General features: G+C 38.8%; 1 long non-coding RNA gene across 2 annotated transcripts; it reads left to right on the forward strand.

Annotated features, from left to right (window-relative positions):
- Positions 1-3537: 3537 nt before the first annotated feature.
- On the forward strand, positions 3538-8876 carry LOC107183909. Of its 2 annotated transcripts, XR_001514730.1 has the most exons (5): positions 3542-4154; positions 4724-4812; positions 5027-5164; positions 6221-6380; positions 8467-8876. It is a non-coding gene; the product is annotated as an uncharacterized LOC107183909 (long non-coding RNA). The 2 variants fall into 2 exon arrangements; XR_001514731.1 differs by lacking the exon at positions 8467-8876 and having other exon boundaries at positions 3538-4154; positions 6221-7158.
- The last annotated feature ends 670 nt before the right edge of the window (positions 8877-9546 follow it).

The raw sequence follows: 9546 nt of genomic DNA on the forward strand, positions 1-9546 counted from the left end.
CATTGGTTAGGCTTATATGCATGCATACAAGTCCTTTGGTTGGTCTCTCCCCCTTACCCCCACCCTCTGCTACCTTCCCTCTGAGGTTTGATTGTCTGACCTTGAACAAATCATTTTAATTCTTTGGACACATTTTTCTCATATGTAATTTTACGGCATGGCCCTAGAGTCCTTAGGATTCGAGCTTTACTATTCTTGGACTCTAAGGCTGTCCCTGAGTGACATGTGAGACTGCTCTCTGTCCTCACTCATATGGCACAAATATACTCACCTGGGCACAGAGAGGTCTCGGGGAAAGGAATCCAGGTCTGAAGCAGGGAAATGAACAGGGTCCTTGTGCTGGGATGTACGTTCTTCGCTGGTGTTGAGTGCGGTATTTGCCAGGGAAGCAGTGTCTTCTGGAATACCCTGAATTGCTGGGGATTATGGTCCTGAACTCAGGTAGGTTTCAAAGTACATGTCATTATGAATGCTGCTTTCTGTAATGAGTGTCTGTAACCTGGTTGCTTGGTGACTACCGGTATTTGGAGAGGAAGCAGTGGAACAAAGAGACCCGCTGCTGGTGGTCAATGGCCATGTTGGTCAATGACCACATTTGGTTCAATCATGGAGTCAGTCAAAACAAGTGTCTGTGTACAAGATTTGGTTTCTATTCAGGAACTGTTGGGCAATAGGAGACCCCCAAAGCAAGAGGGAACTCATTTATCAAAAGATAAATAAAGGAAGAGTTCATAACAGATGATGCAGAAGAACAATCTATGCTGAAATGAAGCTGTCCTTCTGACAGTTCATCAAGATGCAGGGAGCCTGTGGTTAAGAGCACAGCATTTTTAGTATGTGGTTTTGGCCAAGTTATTTAATCTCTCAAAGCCTCACTTTCCTCATATCTCAGAGGGATATTGATACCTCATATGGTTGTTCTAAGGAGAGAATATAAATGCCAAGATATGTTAATCACAGGTAAGTATTATTATTAAAACTATTAATATTATTGCAAGCCTAAAATTCACACTGGATTTTAAGGACTTGCTACCCCTAATCTAATAAACTATAAGAATGTAAGAATAAATGTTAAAAACAAACCATTAGATGATCAAATGATTGAACTATAATGAATATTGAGAGAAAAAATTCTCATAAATTTTTTAAATCAGTGCACCATATTTATTTGTTTTTGTTATGTAATATAATCTCTGGAAGCTTATTGTAAAAAGGTAGCCATCTACTTTGCATTTGATTTATTTCATTCAGTGTATATGAGGTGGGATTAGAAATTAAAGATAGTGGTTTCCATAAACTTGCTTCATTGTTCCACACTCCTATTTGTCTACTTTTGTCTCCTAACTTTGGGTGGAATAAATGTACATTTGAGGAACTTGTTCAAAAAGAGAATTAAGACCCTGAATCATTAAAAAAAAAAGACTTTACTTTGTAACAGAACTTTAAAAAAAACTGTGAAATATTTAACCAGAGTAAAATGTTTCAAAAAATCAACCCCTAAGAAAGTGAGTGTTAAGATACTGTGAAACTACTCTTACAAAAACAGAGAAACCACTGAAAACTAGTCTGGTTTGGGTCCAAGTATTTTCGTCTCAATGAGCTTCAACTTGCATTTGGTCCACTGAAAATTCAGTGAAATTTTGAGCATTTAAATGGTGATCATGTGTGGTAGCCACGGCTCGGAGCAGAGCACCTGGAAGTGGGGGTTTTCTTGTGTGTCACTGTCTGAATCTTTCAGAAGAGAAGTGAAATTCTATCATCTGAGTTTCATTGATTTATTTAGTTTTGACCTGCATTTTCATGTGCAATTTCTTCTATGTCGGTCATATGTTAGTCTCTTTTGATTTGAACACTTTATAGAGAATTTTGCAAGCAGCATTTTCATAGAAAAGAAATTAGGACTGAAATCTAGGATCCTGGTTGCTTAACACAAAAAAATCAGGATATCCTAAATTCAGTTTTTAAAAGATGTTACATAATGACTCACTTATTATTGAATTGATGCACAATTTTTTTTCCCCCAAGCAGTTTCACCACATTATTTTTATTTAAACAGTTTAAAAATCGTGGTACAAAAAAACACCCATAAAATTTGGCATCTTAACCATTTTAAGTGTATGGCTCTGTAGTGGTAAGAATATTCACACTGTTGTGCAACAGAGCTCCAGAAACTTTTCATCTTGCAAAACTGAAACTCTATACCCATTAAACGATAACTCTGCCTTTCCTCCTCCCCCCAATTCAAGTGGGGTATGTATATGTTTTGTGATTACAATTTAATGAGGTCAGAGGTCATCTAGGTGAAATTGAAACTGTAGGGTACTGTGTACTTGGAAGTATGAACCAGAGGGATGAGTGTTCACAGGGTTGTTATTAGTTGAACTATAAGGATGCTACTTTAATGGAACACCTGCACTTCTTGAAAGACAGGTACTGATCGTAGTTTTGAGTAAGAAGATTTACAATAAATATCAAAACCAGGAATGGAATAAGGCAGAAAGCCCTGATCATGAAGGAAGATAACTTTTGAAATATGTACATAACCAAGAGAAATTGTGAAATTGTTTTCCATTGAGATATTAGAAAGGAAAATATTCACCTCAACATTGTGACTTAATTGAGGCATCTTGCCAAGAGGTATAGTAACAGGTCCTTAACCAACCCGTCCCTAGACTTTTCAAAGCTGTGCTTAAGGAGTCTGGTGTGGCCACAGTACAAGGCAACATCCAGAAGGAGGTGATGTTGAAATGGGATATCTCACAGCCTTCCTTTGCTTAACGGAAATCATTTTTTAAATGCTCAGGGTCCTGGTTGGGAAATGAACATCACAGAAGAGGTTTGAGTGCCAGAGGGAGTCAGGTCCTGACACTTTGGTGCTGTTGCCAACACTTATTTTAAAAAGTCAAGATGATGTGGTGTCGTCTTATTGGCTACCATCATTATCTTCACAGCTCCCATGCACTAATATGATGGGAGAAATATGACATGATAATGATAAGGATGGTGCTGATGTGATGATGAGAATAGTGATGATCTGAACTGCTGGATGTTCCATCTTTCCATCAGATTTCTTGCCTGATGTCTCAAAATTTAAAAACTCAAGGTTTGATGATACTTTGCAAATCTCTACATACAGGGTTAAATTTGTAGATTGTATTACCTAGAGTCACTTAAGACATGTTCTAGCATTTTTTCAGGTAAACTTTATTAAACTGGTTTTGATGTGTCAATCTGGGAACTTAATTATCATTTATAAACTTGTTTCCTTGCTAAAACTGTATTTTGAGTCCAAAACAAATAAATTAAAAATTTCAAGGAAATGCCCTTTTTAAGTAGGAAATTGTTTCAATTTGTTCTTGTAATTCTATATGAGCATTTAATAAAATATTTTAATTTGGTTTTGGAATGAAAGCTATAGCTTAATTTTAATAATGGAGAACAGTAGGGTAGCTAAAAAAATGAACAATACTGCATGTACTAAATAGAAAGTCATCTATATTTAGTCATTTGACTTTGAAATATAGGATAAGAGTTTTTAAACTTCCATTGAATTTTATATAATGATGCTTTTCTTATTTTGATATTAACATGAATTTTCATGTCTCTAAACTCATATCAGATGTTTTGCCTACTCTGGGCTTATTGTGAGTGGTGATGAGAGTTCATCTAAAATTTAAAATATGTTGTAAACAATCTACAAATTAGTGGATCCAAACACAAATAATCGAGTACAGATGGTGTTGATGCTACTTGGGTAGTGATGGACCAGAGGAAAATGTAATGGGAAAGAATATGCAGCTGCAGTGAGCTACTTCACTAAATCTGGGCTGCCTATATGCTCCGGGAGTTATTTTTCTCGAAGGTCCTTCCTGTGGGGGAGTGTACAGTGATAACCCCAGGTTCCACGATAACACATTGGCATATGAAGAAAAACCACATGCTGCATTCTTTACCTCATTCATTGTTTGAATTGATCAGCTGATTTGGTCTTTAGGCCTGGGTTCTTTCCCTTTCTCAAAACCCCATCTGATTCTGATTCTCTTCCCCTCTCGTGGTTGATGGGGACAGTTCCTGGTTGGAGGAAGACTGTTTTTAAGACAAGAGAATGCGGGTGTCTGCTCTCCTCTACTGGGACTTACATCCGCGTTAATACGGTGGGCACACCCTCTGAGAAGGACTGTCATCTACAACTTGGGGACATTAAACATGTGGAAAGGGTCCAGGGAACAGTAGAGATGGCACCTAATTAGAACTCCAACGGCTTTGCAGTTAGGTTTAAGGAAAGTATAATAATTTCATCAATATTTACAAATAGTTGAATGTTTTCCATGTGCCAGGTGCTATGTGCATCTTCTAGTTTAATCTTTACAAAACCTTATAAGGTGAATCAGATTAATATCATTGTGAGAAACACACACACGCACACACAACAACCAGAGATTTAGAGAAGTTAAATTATCTTCCTCAAACTTATGCAGATGGTAAAATAGACCTGGAATTCAGTCAAAGATTGTCGGACACTGAAGCAAATATGCCAGTTATTCTGCCAGTGCTGGCTGTGGTGGTTGTGGGTACTTGAGACCTGGTTGCTGTTCTTTGGGTGACCATTTTGTCCAGTTATTGCCAATTAGTTAAATTTGAAGTTCTTTATAGTTCTTCGGTCTGTTTCCTTCCTCTTTTTCACCTCTGGTTATTTTCTTCCCACTTCTCATATCTCTCTCAGATTGGGAACAAAGGCCATGATTCCTGCCCATGCCCTCCCTGCACCACAAACCCTGGGTCAGTTAGGACAGAGGAGGAGCCAGAAACATGGTGAGGAGTCCGTTTCTCTCTCTGTGCACTTTAGCCCAGCTCTCAGGACACGTTTAGATTAGGCATACTCAAGGATATCCATGAGTCATACCTATAAGCTTGGTCATAGATAACTGTATTGGGTGTGTTTAAATGTACAACTCTGTTTTTCTATCATTATGTGATATTTCATGTTGACTTGTCAAACTGAGAAATACCCATATTGATTTTGCAGAAAGCTTCACATGTGAGATAAATGCACTCAAAGACGCCTCACAAGTAGCTCTTTGGCGCTTCAGATGTAAAATGGATCACTCCTCAATCTGTAATAGACCCTTCCATGGAGCTCTTCAATCAAACCTCAGAATTCAAGGTGAAATTGAGGGGAGGATGGGAAACCCCAAGAGGGGAATTTGAGTGAACTAGCTGAAAAGGAACCTGGGGTACGTGCTGCCTCTTTTATTTTTTTTTCTTCAGTTCTTTTCTCCAGCATGGTAAGGCTGTCAATCAGCGCGTGACCTTACACACTGCGTGTGTGTAATACCTGGTACAACGAGACCAGCTGTAGCGGGAGTGTCACAGGCCCCTTTGATTTCTCTCCATTTGCCTTTTTTTTCCCCTCCCGGACAACCTTTGGGTTATTTTTAAAGCAGCTATTTTATACAGATTTATTATTAAAGTTTCTCTTTCCACCAAATTATTTATATTGCTGTGTTTGATAGAATAAATTTCTTATCTATTGAGAAAAGCATAAATAATCTCTCAAAGAAGTTAGTGATGTATGATAACTACTTCAGTTTGAAAGAATTGTCATAGTTTGTTAAGTAATGATCCTAGCAAGTACATCTTATTTAGGAATCATGTTTGTAGATCATGTAATGACTTTTAATTAGTTTGTCCCCAGTAAAGCAATATGACAGAGTTACCTCTAGGAGGGGAAACAGTATTCTTTTGAAATTAGTTTTCATGTTACATTTCTTATTTATTTGGGGGCACATTTTCAGTTGGACATCTCCAGATTAATAATAATAATAATAAAAACTCTTTCAATGGGCTATTTAGTTTGGGGGAGCAGTGAATCATTGCACCAAACTAAATAATAAAAAGTGTGCTTGGGAATTGATGCTCTAAATATAGAATATGTTTGATAATAGTTTTTGATGCTCAAGCTGCTATGAAACGATTGCTATCCCATAACTGGTATAGTTTTTCTAAGCCGTGGAGACAGTGTTGTTGGTAAAACTCACACATCAGGCTAATCTTTAAGAGCATATTAATTGCCCGGGAGGTTTACATGTTTGCTCTGCACATGTGATTAGAGACCAGGCAGCGTCTACAGCATAATGTTAAAGATGGAGAAAATGACTATTGTAATCGTTGCTACTCTCAGTTTCCTCTACAGCGATGCCCTTACACCTTTCTCTTTCAGGCGTTTTGTAGCATCCTAAACAGAAGGATATTGAAGGGAGCTGATTCTGCTGTGATCCTTGTGCTTGTTGTCAAAGCGCTTGGGATTGAAGAGACTGTTGGCTACAATTGACTGTGACAATTAGGAGATGATCAGAGTCCTAGAGTGGAGCACTTAAAGGGTAATTTACATGTCAGTTTGTCGAATAAAAAAAAAAGATATTCAGCTAAGGTTTTTTTCCCCCCTCCGAGCCTTGTAAACTGCAATTTGTGCTCTGGTTAGAAAAACCTGGCAGAGGAGTTAGGCTAGCCATTACCATTTGAAAAGAAGCAATCATATAAGGCCGCTGCTGAGCCCTTTGTCCACTAAAAATGCTGATTTGCAGGCGGTGAGTGAAAAAGTGGAACTGTCACTAAATAAAACCTTGAGCTAGGTAACTACCTCCCTCCCACCCCATGGTGGCTTTTTTGATGTTTGTTAAAGGTGCTTTAAAAAAATGGATCTTAAATCCTACACTTACTATCATTGTAACATTGTTATTGGTTATGAATGACCTTTCCTAAAAAAAATAATAAAAGGATGCATTGAGGAAGCGGTAGGGGGAACGCACGCCAACCGTCAATGGAAAGGGCTAAAGCTGGCTACCAGATGTATCTTATTCATTTCCCTTTTGTACATCATCACAATTTTCCTCTAGTCCATCCTGTGTGCTGCGCTATTTCTCCCCTACTGTATCAGTGTGCTCCTAGGCGTTTCCGTTTTATTTACACTCCAATTTTAAAGTGGGAACTGTATTTCTAACCTTTGCATGTTTAGCCTATTCGAGTGCAGTTGGCTAAGTTCTTTCCAGTTATTATGAATAAAAGTGCTATGTATACTACAATTAATGCAGGTTCAGTCCATGATGGGCTGCCGTACACATGTGGTCATCTCTTTACTTTTCCATCAGGTAATCTACATACACGAGAAAAAAAAAATAGCTAGAATGCTAAACGAGGATAATTGCCAGTAAATATATGGTGATAGCAGTTGCATAACATCCATTTAATTGTGAAATAGAATAAGAAAAAATAGTTCTTTCAAAACTTTGTGAGCCTCCCCCACCCCACCGTGGAAATTAATAATAATAACAGTAACGTATAGTTAGTTGCAAGATTGTCATTTGGATAATTGTCACACACACAAAAAAAGAGGTTATGTCTCTATACAACCATCCTGTCTGGACAGACAGACATTTAAATTTGCTGTGTGTGTATCTGATTCAGAGATGCATGCGGACCTTCAATGGCAGATGCATGTTACATCCCGTTTGGGGGATGCTGGCTACGGTGAAGGGCATTTGAGAGGCAGCAGAGGGTTAGAGATGAGGTGGACTTTTTCCTAACACTGTGGTTCTCAACCTTCTGGCCCTTTAAATACAGTTCCTCATGTTGTGACCCAACCATCACATCATTTTCGTTGCTGCTTCATAACTGTAATGTTGCTACTGTTATGAATCGTAATGTAAATATCTGATACACAGGACGGTCTTAGGCGACCCCTGTGAAAGGGTCGTTCGACCACCAAAAGGGCCGCGACCCACAGGTTGAGAACCACTGTCCTAACACTTCAGCCTGGATTGATGAGAGCTAAGAACATGCACAGCTTTCCTAAGCCCGTTGCTGTTCCCCCATGGCCTTCCCCTGGACACTGTGTCCGGGGACACTCACTACTTCCAAATTAGAGGGCTTTATTTCTCTTCAGCAACAAGATGTTATTTCAAGGGGTGAATTGTGAAAGGAGGGGTAGCTTACTTGAGGAGTTTCTGAAAAATCACAGTGGTCAGTGGGGAGCCCCATTGAAAGAAGACAGTGATTCGCAGACAGATACGGGGTGCCTCCTCTGAGTGCTTTGCAGGAGGGCCCTGAGCTTCATAGTAATAAAGTTCATAGCTCTGTAGTGTGCCTTGCGTACATGACCCCCTCCCCGCCCCACAGCAGAGAAGGACACACAACCCAGAAAGAAACAAGAATGAGTCAGTGAATAGCTGATTAGGTGCAGAGGATAATGAGAGAGGGAGCCGGAGAGGGAGGGCTGGGCCTCCTTACTGTGCGTCGGGAGAGCGCAGGCAACAGCATATCTGTATCAAAACTCAGGCCCAGCAGGAGGTATTGGTCTCCCAGGTAATGGGGAAATGATGAGCAGATGAGCCATCCTCCTATCGATTTAAGCATTTTGTTCCAGCCAGTCACAATTAACTTTGATTTGTTTTTACTTTCCCCTTATAGGTTTGCATTTAGAACACTCTTGGAGCACTAATGGTCTAAAATTCTGGTAACTGCACATTCTCTTTTTAGCGGGGTAATGAGTGAATGAATGAAAAGGCAGGGATTGCTTGCCATTCTAAGTGGGAATTGCCAGAAGATTTCTTCTTGACTGAGTTGTTTTGGAAGGTGAGCTGAAACAAGACTTGCAACTAAAACGGAGGGACTCTGCGTGTGGTTGTCCGATGTTTCTCCTCAGAGGGGAATTCTGCAGAACTGAGCTGGGATTTAGGAGTTGATTTAAATTTTATTTATAAGAGATTATTTAAGTGAATCAGATGAAAACATTTGAAAGTATGTATAGTTGACTCTTAACAAGTACATGGGAGTCTTTTGCAAGCTCATTTGAAATTATTTGAAATGAGTTTCCCTGTTTACCATCACAGTGTCTTTTCAATACACAACTTGCCATGTTGTGACAAAATAAATCTTTGAAGCGCTTTGAAAAGTTTTTAGAAATGTGCCTAAGGAAACAATATGCAAACCATTAGTTAATTCACACATTAATTTATTGAAATATTGCTGCTACTTAAAAGTCCTAGAACTTTTAGCACAATATTCCAGAACATTTATTACTGGCTTGTTTTAAAAAGCTGCTCTTTCTTTACATGTTTGGAGGTGGCACTAGAGTTGCCAGGTTTAGCCAATAAAAAGGAAGAATTCCTAGTCAAATTTGAATTTCTGATAAATAATGAATATATATATATATTTTTTTAGTATAAGTATGTCCTGCAATGTTTGCATTTTTTTCTGGCAACCCTAGGGGGTACTCTGATTGGGTAGATATTGCAACCATGCATTGACTGGATCATTTAGTTATTTGTAAATTATGAAGAGTCATTTGTAAGTCACTTTACCTTTCACTGTCAGATTAGATAGGCCAACCAGCTTGCTGCTTTCAAATAGAAACCAAAGGCTTTTTAACTCATTAATGCTGAGCTTAATTTCCCCCTTAAGGTTCCCGGGGCAAGCTGTGACTTGTCATTTCCAGCATCAGAATTGCTGCCTGACTAATACAATGGTGCTTCAGGGGGGTCTGGTTTC

The sequence above is a fragment of the Myotis davidii genome, unplaced genomic scaffold (assembly GCF_000327345.1).
Source record: "Myotis davidii unplaced genomic scaffold, ASM32734v1 scaffold560, whole genome shotgun sequence".
Lineage (NCBI taxonomy): Eukaryota > Metazoa > Chordata > Mammalia > Chiroptera > Vespertilionidae > Myotis > Myotis davidii.